The sequence below is a fragment of the Hesperophylax consimilis genome, chromosome 22 (genome assembly GCF_061612785.1).
Source record: "Hesperophylax consimilis isolate HC1 chromosome 22, BYU_Hcon_1.0, whole genome shotgun sequence".
Lineage (NCBI taxonomy): Eukaryota > Metazoa > Arthropoda > Insecta > Trichoptera > Limnephilidae > Hesperophylax > Hesperophylax consimilis.
Genome location: NC_142857.1, coordinates 31,154,720 through 31,170,898, shown reverse-complemented (window position 1 = coordinate 31,170,898; position 16,179 = coordinate 31,154,720).

The following is a 16,179-nucleotide window of genomic DNA, read 5'->3' as shown; positions in this document are numbered from 1 at the left end:
TGATTGCCAGCCAGCTCGCCAAGTGTCGTAAAAAACGGATTAATAGTAAAAAAGTCTACTTGGGCTAGAAATGATACATAATAACATAACGACAATACTTTAGTGTCATCTTTTTTCTCAAGTGCCTACACATTTACGCATTTAATTTTTGTTAAAATATTATATTAGGTATTTATAGCATGTCTGAGTTCTTCACAATCAGTTCCAATTTTTCCGTGCCCAAAAATTGGTGTGACTGAAAGCCAAATAATATAATTTATATGTAAAAAGAAACTACACTGTTTATAATTATTATATTTGAAATACTTTTTACGAAAATAAATATTTAAGGTAATATTTAACTATTAAAATAAAGAAACTTAAGAATTAAAAAACTTCTACTAAATAAACTGTTTTCATATTTTTTTAACAATGTCCAAATTTATCTGAAACATAACCACTGTACACATTTTAAGAATAAACAATTGAAAAAAATATAATGTATTCTTTTATATTGGTGAAACATATACTCACTTGAGGAAGAAGTTAAATTATAAAAAACAGAAAATTTCACTAATAGATTTCAAAGTAATAGTTTGATTAAATAAAAAAATACGTAAAAGAAATGACCGAAGCGACGGGCCGGGCGACACACAACCTTACAGGCCGGAACTTTGACGGCGTCTGAATCAATACGTAGTAACTCCTTGTCAACGCGCACACAAATATACTACGCATAATCCAGAGTTTTGAAGTTCTGGCGGTTGATTTTTGTGTATCTGGCCAGAAATTGAATTTTCGCGCGTGTTTTTATTTTAATTAATTCGTATGAATACATTAATAAAATCTCTAATCTTTTTTGAGGGATTCGTCGGGAAGTTACTAATTCATCGTCTAGAAAAATAAAATCTGGTACTTGCCGCTTATCTTACAACATTTTACATTTAATATAATGTACTTATCGTTTTACATAATATATTTAATGGTAAGGTCCTGTTTTTATTCATCTTAAATATAAATAACTTGCATCCCTTCGAATCCCTCGAGAAACATTTAAGATTTTAGTAATAAGCTCATCAGAAATAATTAAAATGTGAGCGTCGGGGCAAATCCCCGTTATCAGGGTATTGTGTCGCCTTAACACCATCCGCCTGTTTTGATTTATGCAAGAAAAAATATGGACAAAAAGTGCCTTTTATTTTATTTTGTCGATGTTCAGGCATAAATATATTTTTTCCGATCATTTTATATAAATAACTTAATTCGCCACATTATACAATAAAATCATAACCGAAAATGGGTTCGTAAGTAGGAGATTTTGAACTTTAAAGCAGTTTTCATAGGCCTTATACATTTTTTTTTCTGGACTTATAAAAAGACTTATCTAAAAAATACTCGACTGTTTCAAAGGCCAAGATGTATTTTACTCGCAGTATTTAATTAAAGCATTTGAAACATTTCTAGGCGACTAAATTTCCAAACAAAAAACATATGATTTTGCATTACTACGTATGGCATCTCCTTAAGTCATTGCCACTCACCAGGGGGATGCTAAGAGTATCACTCTGGAACTCGATACATAAATATTTCGTACACTATATTATTGATAATATAACAAAAACAAACACGAAAACAAAAACAAAAAAAATCTAACGCCGGGATTCGAACCCGTGACCTCTGGGTCAAAGACCAAGGAGCTATATCGGATAATATTTTCATCGGAATATATATTTTTTCATACGAATTATTTGAATACTACATTTTTGCAATTCCGATCGCAAATATGCGTGTTCGCCGTCAATGCGACATGTAACGTCATCAAAATGTAACATTTTTTACTAGCGATTTTATGGGCAAACATATAACTTTCAAAATCTCAATATAAAATATTATCAAACAATCAAATTCGTTGAATGTAGCTTACAAGTTTCACCGCCGCGGCGCTCGAAACGGGATTAGGGCTGTCATTGGCACACCTTTCCAGAAATATCATTAGGGCTGTCTCCTGAGTTTACCTTAGAAGGTTCGCGCCCTTACAAAATCAGATTGAACACAAAGCTCGTGTAGTGAACAACTAAACATCTCAGTCTTATATTCAGTGCTTAATATCACAATTTAATATCGTAAACACGTGTTGTTTGTTTTAAGAAACAAAATAATGGTAAGTCAAAATTATTATTTTCTAGTAATTATTTCAATCAGTGTTGTATATTTTTCGTAAATTCATTTCTCTTTTCTACCCTTTGAATAGAATCTATTACATTTATAAATACTTTGATGAATTATCTAGTATTTTGCGTTGTTTTGGTTTATTTTTTCGTTTAAAAATACGTATTATTATGATTTTATAATTTTTTTATATATTTTTGAAATCCTTTGTTGCCGGTATAGATTTCCTTTCCGGTCAATTTCACATATTTTTAAAAGAAATTTACAGTTTTAGTTTAATTGTTTAAAATTGTGTTATTTCTTTTATCTAAAATCGTTATAATTAATCAAATTATTCCCTCAACGGAATATTTTAAGGAATAATTATTAGAACCAGGCTCTAATAAATTAAAAAATAAAATAAACTTTACTACCTTAAATAATTTGGCTAATTTGAATCACGGTGACATCTCATAATTTTATTTTATATATTATTACATAAAAAACAAAAATCTTTTCACTTACATACATATATATGTATGTTAAGTTTTAATTTTTTTCCCTTTACACTCGAGTGTTAGACTCTCGTAATGGTAAACATGTTTAATTAATATTTGAAATACATATATTCGTATTATGTAAAGTTAAATAATTATATTGTATTTTATAAAATAAATTTAAAAAAATCCAAAATTGTTAATTTGTTTACGTGGAAAAAAAATATATTCAATTAATTGATTTAGTGATAAACTGACAAGTAAATGACGAGATTAGTGTTCCAATTTTGTTTTTAAACATTTTGACACTTAAGTTTTAACGTATTTTAATCATTTAGACAAAATTGCCCCATAAACAATTTTGTAATAATAGATGTATTCGTATATAATTATTTTTCTTTTGCATATTATAATATAAGTTTTAACCTCTCAGGCCTCTTGCATTTTCTTTCCGAGTGTATATGAATATATTTCTGTTTTGCAATAAAATCCTAATAATGAATAAAACATATTCGAAAACTGTTGAAAAGTGATGAAATGCACTTCCGAATTTTATAAGATTAGAAAACAATCGAAAAATTGAATTCATAAAATAAAACAGGACATCTTACATCAACATTGGTCATCTTACGTTTTTCATCTTAAAAACGTAAATCACTGACAACGAAAAACAAAAAACACTTATTCAGACAAATGTATTTTTTAACAAAATAGTCACAATCACTTTATTTCGTTTCATATAAAAATAATTAATAACAGTAAAGTTTTATATTTTTTTCTCAAATTGTGGTTGGAACCTTTGGTTTCATAGAGTTGTACATTCTAATTCGTCCCTGGTTAAGATTTTAATACAAAATGTAAATGTATTTACTGTTCTACATTTTAATTCGTGCACTATTCATATAAATACATTTTTTTATTAAAATATGTTGTTTTGTCGTTTGTTCGTTTCAGTAATTTTAATTTAGTGTTTTGACGAAAAAACGTAAGATTGACCATGTTAATTTTTTTTCGTTTGTTTTCAAAAAGTATGTCTATTCCTAACTAGCCAACGTGTACCCGGCTTGCTGGGGGTTATCTTTAGGAGATAGACATAAACCAAAACGGACTTTTCTGTAGGCATTTTTAAGATATACAATTCCGCGGTACATTATTTTGTTATATTTCATAAGGTTTAGCCAGCGTTAACAATGTAAAATATATTTTTTACGACTTTTCTATACTTTTTTATAAATATAATACCCATGCATGTATTGTATATATAAACATTCCGGAAGAAATTCTCTAAATGTTGGTGAAAACCCTATAAAAATCCGTTGCGTAGTTTAGAAGAAATAAGCGCAGAAACAGACAGACGCGAATAGCGACTTTATTTTATACTATTTAGAGATAATAAAAATTAAACTCCTCTTTCATCACCTTTCAAAAACAGATTTTAGTTGTTGGATACGTTTAGAAATATTAAATTTATTTCGGTCTTTAGGAAATATAACGTTCAATATTCCAGAGGACTGAGGGGTTAACGAACATAAATAAGAATTCAAAACATACAAATCTACAGGAAAATGTATTTAGTTTAGTTTAGAATTATATTTTCGATTTGTTTATTTTTAATCTTCGTTTGCTTGTAGGGCAGGTAAAGTAATTGTGGAAGTGACTCATCCTAATATTGGATTTTCACAAAATAATTATGATTATGTAGTTCACATTAACAGTGGCCATTAAATTGCAGTAAAACCCATGGCTTTCGTTAAGTAGGTACCAACCTTTTGTGGGTTTTGTTATGGTTATAATATCCTTCGGCGAAATTTGGTTCCTACCTAATTAGTATTGGACGCATTGCAGTTACCGAGTACTTACGTGCATAAATAAAACCCACCATATTATAATTACGCATGTATTTAAGGAAATTCAAAAAATTAAGTGCATTCGTTTGGTAAATCACTTTCATAAAAGTACCTATTTTAAGCCTACATTATTATTAAGTACTTACCTGAAATTAATATATTTTTAAGATTATTAGCATTAAGATGAAGCTTAATGCCAAATCACTATTTTGATTAATCTTTGTAACAAATTGGTGTACATTATGAATACCATACGTATTCAAACTACTAAAAAACATATTTTTTTCAAAAGAAATGTATGAACGCACAAAGGAAACAACTTAAAAAAATACAGTATTATAGCTAAGATTATCTGTGACAGTTTCACTTGATTAACTTTTTTTCTTTCTTTTAAAATTATTTACAAAAAGAATTAAAACTAGTTTTGTGCTTGAAATCGAACGTTTCTAGACTCCTTTTGTCAAGCGATTGTGATGCCTTATTACCTACGATATAAGGTATACCAAGAATATACACATTTTTGCTTGTAGCTTCCTCTTAACTCCGCAAAGAAGACCCCGAGGAAAGTAATTTCCCTCAGGGCCTATGTCATCTCTGGGATGCTGTGTGGAGGGTGTTTTTAGTGGAAAGGACCCTTCCTTTAGAGAAAGGATTAAATTATTGTAAATAGCTGTCATCCCATACAACGAAATCGAATTTAATTTTACTTAATTGAAAATTAAAATTAAAAATTCCCAAATGTATATAGTTGCCTTTTATAGTAATTACGGTGCATCATAAAGTTTTATTATTTATTATTTTATTAGGAGCCAGTGAGACTGTGACATTCCCAATTGGGGTATGTTTTGAAGGGTGATCGGGTATCTCATGAAAATGACAGTTCATCACTTTTAATGACTATATCACTTTTTAAAGGTGTGTTGTCATTCTGATGAAATATCATTGAACCCTTTTGAAGATGAGGGGAAGGAGTTAGAGAAGTGGAAGATTGTGAAGCATTTTGTTACTAAACATTGCTTAAGGCGATGCACTACGTCGTGTAATATTTTAAATTGAGCCACTATCAATAATAACCCCTACGTAGATGGCGATAAAGTTTAAATTCCCGCTTAACACCATCCGCCTGTTTTGATTTATGCAAGAAAAAATATGGACAAAAAGTGCCTTTTATTTTATTTTGTGGATGTTCAGGCATAAATATATTTTTTCCGATCATTTTATATAAATAACTTAATTCGCCACATTATACAATAAAATCATAACCGAAAATGGGTTCGTAAGTAGGAGATTTTGAACTTTAAAGCAGTTTTCATAGGCCTTATACATTTTTTTTTCTGGACTTATAAAAAGACTTATCTAAAAAATACTCGACTGTTTCAAAGGCCAAGATGTATTTTACTCGCAGTATTTAATTAAAGCATCTGAAACATTTCTAGGCGACTAAATTTCCAAACAAAAAACATATGATTTTGCATTACTACGTATGGCATCTCCTTAAGTCATTGCCACTCACCAGGGGGATGCTAAGAGTATCACTCTGGAACTCGATACATAAATATTTCGTACACTATATTATTGATAATATAACAAAAACAAACACGAAAACAAAAACAAAAAAAATCTAACGCCGGGATTCGAACCCGTGACCTCTGGGTCAAAGACCAAGGAGCTATATCGGATAATATTTTCATCGGAATATATATTTTTTCATACGAATTATTTGAATACTACATTTTTGCAATTCCGATCGCAAATATGCGTGTTCGCCGTCAATGCGACATGTAACGTCATCAAAATGTAACATTTTTTACTAGCGATTTTATGGGCAAACATATAACTTTCAAAATCTCAATATAAAATATTATCAAACAATCAAATTCGTTGAATGTAGCTTACAAGTTTCACCGCCGCGGCGCTCGAAACGGGATTAGGGCTGTCATTGGCACACCTTTCCAGAAATATCATTAGGGCTGTCTCCTGAGTTTACCTTAGAAGGTTCGCGCCCTTACAAAATCAGATTGAACACAAAGCTCGTGTAGTGAACAACTAAACATCTCAGTCTTATATTCAGTGCTTAATATCACAATTTAATATCGTAAACACGTGTTGTTTGTTTTAAGAAACAAAATAATGGTAAGTCAAAATTATTATTTTCTAGTAATTATTTCAATCAGTGTTGTATATTTTTCGTAAATTCATTTCTCTTTTCTACCCTTTGAATAGAATCTATTACATTTATAAATACTTTGATGAATTATCTAGTATTTTGCGTTGTTTTGGTTTATTTTTTCGTTTAAAAATACGTATTATTATGATTTTATAATTTTTTTATATATTTTTGAAATCCTTTGTTGCCGGTATAGATTTCCTTTCCGGTCAATTTCACATATTTTTAAAAGAAATTTACAGTTTTAGTTTAATTGTTTAAAATTGTGTTATTTCTTTTATCTAAAATCGTTATAATTAATCAAATTATTCCCTCAACGGAATATTTTAAGGAATAATTATTAGAACCAGGCTCTAATAAATTAAAAAATAAAATAAACTTTACTACCTTAAATAATTTGGCTAATTTGAATCACGGTGACATCTCATAATTTTATTTTATATATTATTACATAAAAAACAAAAATCTTTTTACTTACATACATATATATGTATGTTAAGTTTTAATTTTTTTCCCTTTACACTCGAGTGTTAGACTCTCGTAATGGTAAACATGTTTAATTAATATTTGAAATACATATATTCGTATTATGTAAAGTTAAATAATTATATTGTATTTTATAAAATAAATTTAAAAAAATCCAAAATTGTTAATTTGTTTACGTGGAAAAAAAATATATTCAATTAATTGATGTAGTGATAAACTGACAAGTAAATGATGAGATTAGTGTTCCAATTTTGTTTTTAAACATTTTGACACTTAAGTTTTAACGTATTTTAATCATTTAGACAAAATTGCCCCATAAACAATTTTGTAATAATAGATGTATTCGTTTATAATTATTTTTCTTTTTGCATATTATAATATAAGTTTTAACCTCTCAGGCCTCTTGCATTTTCTTTCGGAGTGTATATGAATATATTTCTGTTTTGCAATAAAATCCTAATAATGAATAAAACATATTCGAAAACTGTTGAAAAGTGATGAAATGCACTCAAAAAATTGAATTCATAAAATAAAACAGGACATCTTACATCAACATTGGTCATCTTACGTTTTTCATCTTAAAAACGTAAATCACTGACAACGAAAAACAAAAAAACACTTATTCAGACAAATGTATTTTTTAACAAAATAGTCACAATCACTTTATTTCGTTTCATATAAAAATAATTAATAACAGTAAAGTTTTATATTTTTTTCTCAAATTGTGGTTGGAACCTTTGGTTTCATAGAGTTGTACATTCTAATTCGTCCCTGGTTAAGATTTTAATACAAAATGTAAATGTATTTACTGTTCTACATTTTAATTCGTGCACTATTCATATAAATACATTTTTTTATTAAAATATGTTGTTTTGTCGTTTGTTCGTTTCAGTAATTTTAATTTAGTGTTTTGACGAAAAAACGTAAGATTGACCATGTTAATTTTTTTTCGTTTGTTTTCAAAAAGTATGTCTATTCCTAACTAGCCAACGTGTACCCGGCTTGCTGGGGGTTATCTTTAGGAGATAGACATAAACCAAAACGGACTTTTCTGTAGGCATTTTTAAGATATACAATTCCGCGGTACATTATTTTGTTATATTTCATAAGGTTTAGCCAGCGTTAACAATGTAAAATATATTTTTTACGACTTTTCTATACTTTTTTATAAATATAATACCCATGCATGTATTGTATATATAAACATTCCGGAAGAAATTCTCTAAATGTTAGTGAAAACCCTATAAAAATCCGTTGCGTAGTTTAGAAGAAATAAGCGCAGAAACAGACAGACGCGAATAGCGACTTTATTTTATACTATTTAGGGATAATAAAAATTAAACTCCTCTTTCATCACCTTTCAAAAACAGATTTTAGTTGTTGGATACGTTTAGAAATATTAAATTTATTTCGGTCTTTAGGAAATATAACGTTCAATATTCCAGAGGACTGAGGGGTTAACGAACATAAATAAGAATTCAAAACATACAAATCTACAGGAAAATGTATTTAGTTTAGTTTAGAATTATATTTTCGATTTGTTTATTTTTAATCTTCGTTTGCTTGTAGGGCAGGTAAAGTAATTGTGGAAGTGACTCATCCTAATATTGGATTTTCACAAAAAAATTATGATTATGTAGTTCACATTAACAGTGGCCATTAAATTGCAGTAAAACCCATGGCTTTCGTTAAGTAGGTACCAACCTTTTGTGGGTTTTGTTATGGTTATAATATCCTTCGGCGAAATTTGGTTCCTACCTAATTAGTATTGGACGCATTGCAGTTACCGAGTACTTACGTGCATAAATAAAACCCACCATATTATAATTACGCATGTATTTAAGGAAATTCAAAAAATTAAGTGCATTCGTTTGGTAAATCACTTTCATAAAAGTACCTATTTTAAGCCTACATTATTATTAAGTACTTACCTGAAATTAATATATTTTTAAGATTATTAGCATTAAGATGAAGCTTAATGCCAAATCACTATTTTGATTAATCTTTGTAACGAATTGGTGTACATTATGAATACCATACGTATTCAAACTACTAAAAAACATATTTTTTTCAATAGAAATGTATGAACGCACAAAGGAAACAACTTAAAAAAATACAGTATTATAGCTAAGATTATCTGTGACAGTTTCACTTGATTAACTTTTTTTCTTTCTTTTAAAATTATTTACAAAAAGAATTAAAACTAGTTTTGTGCTTGAAATCGAACGTTTCTAGACTCCTTTTGTCAAGCGATTGTGATGCCTTATTACCTACGATATAAGGTATACCAAGAATATACACATTTTTGCTTGTAGCTTCCTCTTAACTCCGCAAAGAAGACCCCGAGGAAAGTAATTTCCCTCAGGGCCTATGTCATCTCTGGGATGCTGTGTGGAGGGTGTTTTTAGTGGAAAGGACCCTTCCTTTAGAGAAAGGATTAAATTATTGTAAATAGCTGTCATCCCATACAACGAAATCGAATTTTAATTTTACTTAATTGAAAATTAAAATTAAAAATTCCCAAATGTATATAGTTGCCTTTTATAGTAATTACGGTGCATCATAAAGTTTTATTATTTATTATTTTATTAGGAGCCAGTGAGACTGTGACATTCCCAATTGGGGTATGTTTTGAAGGGTGATCGGGTATCTCATGAAAATGACAGTTCATCACTTTTAATGACTATATCACTTTTTAAAGGTGTGTTGTCATTCTGATGAAATATCATTGAACCCTTTTGAAGATGAGGGGAAGGAGTTAGAGAAGTGGAAGATTGTGAAGCATTTTGTTACTAAACATTGCTTAAGGCGATGCACTACGTCGTGTAATATTTTAAATTGAGCCACTATCAATAATAACCCCTACGTAGATGGCGATAAAGTTTAAATTCCCGCTTAACACCATCCGCCTGTTTTGATTTATGCAAGAAAAAATATGGACAAAAAGTGCCTTTTATTTTATTTTGTGGATGTTCAGGCATAAATATATTTTTTCCGATCATTTTATATAAATAACTTAATTCGCCACATTATACAATAAAATCATAACCGAAAATGGGTTCGTAAGTAGGAGATTTTGAACTTTAAAGCAGTTTTCATAGGCCTTATACATTTTTTTTTCTGGACTTATAAAAAGACTTATCTAAAAAATACTCGACTGTTTCAAAGGCCAAGATGTATTTTACTCGCAGTATTTAATTAAAGCATCTGAAACATTTCTAGGCGACTAAATTTCCAAACAAAAAACATATGATTTTGCATTACTACGTATGGCATCTCCTTAAGTCATTGCCACTCACCAGGGGGATGCTAAGAGTATCACTCTGGAACTCGATACATAAATATTTCGTACACTATATTATTGATAATATAACAAAAACAAACACGAAAACAAAAACAAAAAAAATCTAACGCCGGGATTCGAACCCGTGACCTCTGGGTCAAAGACCAAGGAGCTATATCGGATAATATTTTCATCGGAATATATATTTTTTCATACGAATTATTTGAATACTACATTTTTGCAATTCCGATCGCAAATATGCGTGTTCGCCGTCAATGCGACATGTAACGTCATCAAAATGTAACATTTTTTACTAGCGATTTTATGGGCAAACATATAACTTTCAAAATCTCAATATAAAATATTATCAAACAATCAAATTCGTTGAATGTAGCTTACAAGTTTCACCGCCGCGGCGCTCGAAACGGGATTAGGGCTGTCATTGGCACACCTTTCCAGAAATATCATTAGGGCTGTCTCCTGAGTTTACCTTAGAAGGTTCGCGCCCTTACAAAATCAGATTGAACACAAAGCTCGTGTAGTGAACAACTAAACATCTCAGTCTTATATTCAGTGCTTAATATCACAATTTAATATCGTAAACACGTGTTGTTTGTTTTAAGAAACAAAATAATGGTAAGTCAAAATTATTATTTTCTAGTAATTATTTCAATCAGTGTTGTATATTTTTCGTAAATTCATTTCTCTTTTCTACCCTTTGAATAGAATCTATTACATTTATAAATACTTTGATGAATTATCTAGTATTTTGCGTTGTTTTGGTTTATTTTTTCGTTAAAAATACGTATTATTATGATTTTATAATTTTTTTATATATTTTTGAAATCCTTTGTTGCCGGTATAGATTTCTTTTCCGGTCAATTTCACATATTTTTAAAAGAAATTTACAGTTTTAGTTTAATTGTTTAAAATTGTGTTTTTTCTTTTATCTAAAATCGTTATAATTAATCAAATTATTCCCTCAACGGAATATTTTAAGGAATAATTATTAGAACCAGGCTCTAATAAATTAAAAAATAAAATAAACTTTACTACCTTAAATAATTTGGCTAATTTGAATCACGGTGACATCTCATAATTTTATTTTATATATTATTACATAAAAAACAAAAATCTTTTCACTTACATACATATATATGTATGTTAAGTTTTAATTTTTTTTTCCCTTTACACTCGAGTGTTAGACTCTCGTAATGGTAAACATGTTTAATTAATATTTGAAATACATATATTCGTACTATGTAAAGTTAAATAATTATATTGTATTTTATAAAATAAATTTAAAAAAATCCAAAATTGTTAATTTGTTTACGTGGAAAAAAAATATATTCAATTAATTGATGTAGTGATAAACTGAGAAGTAAATGATGAGATTAGTGTTCCAATTTTGTTTTTAAACATTTTGACACTTAAGTTTTAACGTATTTTAATCATTTAGACAAAATTGCCCCATAAACAATTTTGTAATAATAGATGTATTCGTATATAATTATTTTTCTTTTGCATATTATAATATAAGTTTTAACCTCTTAGGCCTCTTGCATTTTCTTTCCGAGTGTATATGAATATATTTCTGTTTTGCAATAAAATCCTAATAATGAATAAAACATATTCGAAAACTGTTGAAAAGTGATGAAATGCACTTCCGAATTTTATAAGATTAGAAAACAATCAAAAAATTGAATTCATAAAATAAAACAGGACATCTTACATCAACATTGGTCATCTTACGTTTTTCATCTTAAAAACGTAAATCACTGACAACGAAAAACAAAAAACACTTATTCAGACAAATGTATTTTTTAACAAAATAGTCACAATCACTTTATTTCGTTTCATATAAAAATAATTAATAACAGTAAAGTTTTATATTTTTTTCTCAAATTGTGGTTGGAACCTTTGGTTTCATAGAGTTGTACATTCTAATTCGTCCCTGGTTAAGATTTTAATACAAAATGTAAATGTATTTACTGTTCTACATTTTAATTCGTGCACTATTCATATAAATACATTTTTTTATTAAAATATGTTGTTTTTGTCGTTTGTTCGTTTCAGTAATTTTAATTTAGTGTTTTGACGAAAAAACGTAAGATTGACCATGTTAATTTTTTTTCGTTTGTTTTCAAAAAGTATGTCTATTCCTAACTAGCCAACGTGTACCCGGCTTGCTGGGGGTTATCTTTAGGAGATAGACATAAACCAAAACGGACTTTTCTGTAGGCATTTTTAAGATATACAATTCCGCGGTACATTATTTTGTTATATTTCATAAGGTTTAGCCAGCGTTAACAATGTAAAATATATTTTTTACGACTTTTCTATACTTTTTTATAAATATAATACCCATGCATGTATTGTATATATAAACATTCCGGAAGAAATTCTCTAAATGTTAGTGAAAACCCTATAAAAATCCGTTGCGTAGTTTAGAAGAAATAAGCGCAGAAACAGACAGACGCGAATAGCGACTTTATTTTATACTATTTAGAGATAATAAAAATTAAACTCCTCTTTCATCACCTTTCAAAAACAGATTTTAGTTGTTGGATACGTTTAGAAATATTAAATTTATTTCGGTCTTTAGGAAATATAACGTTCAATATTCCAGAGGACTGAGGGGTTAACGAACATAAATAAGAATTCAAAACATACAAATCTACAGGAAAATGTATTTAGTTTAGTTTAGAATTATATTTTCGATTTGTTTATTTTTAATCTTCGTTTGCTTGTAGGGCAGGTAAAGTAATTGTGGAAGTGACTCATCCTAATATTGGATTTTCACAAAATAATTATGATTATGTAGTTCACATTAACAGTGGCCATTAAATTGCAGTAAAACCCATGGCTTTCGTTAAGTAGGTACCAACCTTTTGTGGGTTTTGTTATGGTTATAATATCCTTCGGCGAAATTTGGTTCCTACCTAATTAGTATTGGACGCATTGCAGTTACCGAGTACTTACGTGCATAAATAAAACCCACCATATTATAATTACGCATGTATTTAAGGAAATTCAAAAAATTAAGTGCATTCGTTTGGTAAATCACTTTCATAAAAGTACCTATTTTAAGCCTACATTATTATTAAGTACTTACCTGAAATTAATATATTTTTAAGATTATTAGCATTAAGATGAAGCTTAATGCCAAATCACTATTTTGATTAATCTTTGTAACGAATTGGTGTACATTATGAATACCATACGTATTCAAACTACTAAAAAACATATTTTTTTCAATAGAAATGTATGAACGCACAAAGGAAACAACTTAAAAAAATACAGTATTATAGCTAAGATTATCTGTGACAGTTTCACTTGATTAACTTTTTTTCTTTCTTTTAAAATTATTTACAAAAAGAATTAAAACTAGTTTTGTGCTTGAAATCGAACGTTTCTAGACTCCTTTTGTCAAGCGATTGTGATGCCTTATTACCTACGATATAAGGTATACCAAGAATATACACATTTTTGCTTGTAGCTTCCTCTTAACTCCGCAAAGAAGACCCCGAGGAAAGTAATTTCCCTCAGGGCCTATGTCATCTCTGGGATGCTGTGTGGAGGGTGTTTTTAGTGGAAAGGACCCTTCCTTTAGAGAAAGGATTAAATTATTGTAAATAGCTGTCATCCCATACAACGAAATCGAATTTTAATTTTACTTAATTGAAAATTAAAATTAAAAATTCCCAAATGTATATAGTTGCCTTTTATAGTAATTACGGTGCATCATAAAGTTTTATTATTTATTATTTTATTAGGAGCCAGTGAGACTGTGACATTCCCAATTGGGGTATGTTTTGAAGGGTGATCGGGTATCTCATGAAAATGACAGTTCATCACTTTAAATGACTATATCACTTTTTAAAGGTGTGTTGTCATTCTGATGAAATATCATTGAACCCTTTTGAAGATGAGGGGAAGGAGTTAGAGAAGTGGAAGATTGTGAAGCATTTTGTTACTAAACATTGCTTAAGGCGATGCACTACGTCGTGTAATATTTTAAATTGAGCCACTATCAATAATAACCCCTACGTAGATGGCGATAAAGTTTAAATTCCCGCTTAACACCATCCGCCTGTTTTGATTTATGCAAGAAAAAATATGGACAAAAAGTGCCTTTTATTTTATTTTGTGGATGTTCAGGCATAAATATATTTTTTCCGATCATTTTATATAAATAACTTAATTCGCCACATTATACAATAAAATCATAACCGAAAATGGGTTCGTAAGTAGGAGATTTTGAACTTTAAAGCAGTTTTCATAGGCCTTATACATTTTTTTTTCTGGACTTATAAAAAGACTTATCTAAAAAATACTCGACTGTTTCAAAGGCCAAGATGTATTTTACTCGCAGTATTTAATTAAAGCATCTGAAACATTTCTAGGCGACTAAATTTCCAAACAAAAAACATATGATTTTGCATTACTACGTATGGCATCTCCTTAAGTCATTGCCACTCACCAGGGGGATGCTAAGAGTATCACTCTGGAACTCGATACATAAATATTTCGTACACTATATTATTGATAATATAACAAAAACAAACACGAAAACAAAAACAAAAAAAATCTAACGCCGGGATTCGAACCCGTGACCTCTGGGTCAAAGACCAAGGAGCTATATCGGATAATATTTTCATCGGAATATATATTTTTTCATACGAATTATTTGAATACTACATTTTTGCAATTCCGATCGCAAATATGCGTGTTCGCCGTCAATGCGACATGTAACGTCATCAAAATGTAACATTTTTTACTAGCGATTTTATGGGCAAACATATAACTTTCAAAATCTCAATATAAAATATTATCAAACAATCAAATTCGTTGAATGTAGCTTACAAGTTTCACCGCCGCGGCGCTCGAAACGGGATTAGGGCTGTCATTGGCACACCTTTCCAGAAATATCATTAGGGCTGTCTCCTGAGTTTACCTTAGAAGGTTCGCGCCCTTACAAAATCAGATTGAACACAAAGCTCGTGTAGTGAACAACTAAACATCTCAGTCTTATATTCAGTGCTTAATATCACAATTTAATATCGTAAACACGTGTTGTTTGTTTTAAGAAACAAAATAATGGTAAGTCAAAATTATTATTTTCTAGTAATTATTTCAATCAGTGTTGTATATTTTTCGTAAATTCATTTCTCTTTTCTACCCTTTGAATAGAATCTATTACATTTATAAATACTTTGATGAATTATCTAGTATTTTGCGTTGTTTTGGTTTATTTTTTCGTTTAAAAATACGTATTATTATGATTTTATAATTTTTTTATATATTTTTGAAATCCTTTGTTGCCGGTATAGATTTCCTTTCCGGTCAATTTCACATATTTTTAAAAGAAATTTACAGTTTTAGTTTAATTGTTTAAAATTGTGTTATTTCTTTTATCTAAAATCGTTATAATTAATCAAATTATTCCCTCAACGGAATATTTTAAGGAATAATTATTAGAACCAGGCTCTAATAAATTAAAAAATAAAATAAACTTTACTACCTTAAATAATTTGGCTAATTTGAATCACGGTGACATCTCATAATTTTATTTTATATATTATTACATAAAAAACAAAAATCTTTTTACTTACATACATATATATGTATGTTAAGTTTTAATTTTTTTCCCTTTACACTCGAGTGTTAGACTCTCGTAATGGTAAACATGTTTAATTAATATTTGAAATACATATATTCGTATTATGTAAAGTTAAATAATTATATTGTATTTTATAAAATAAATTTAAA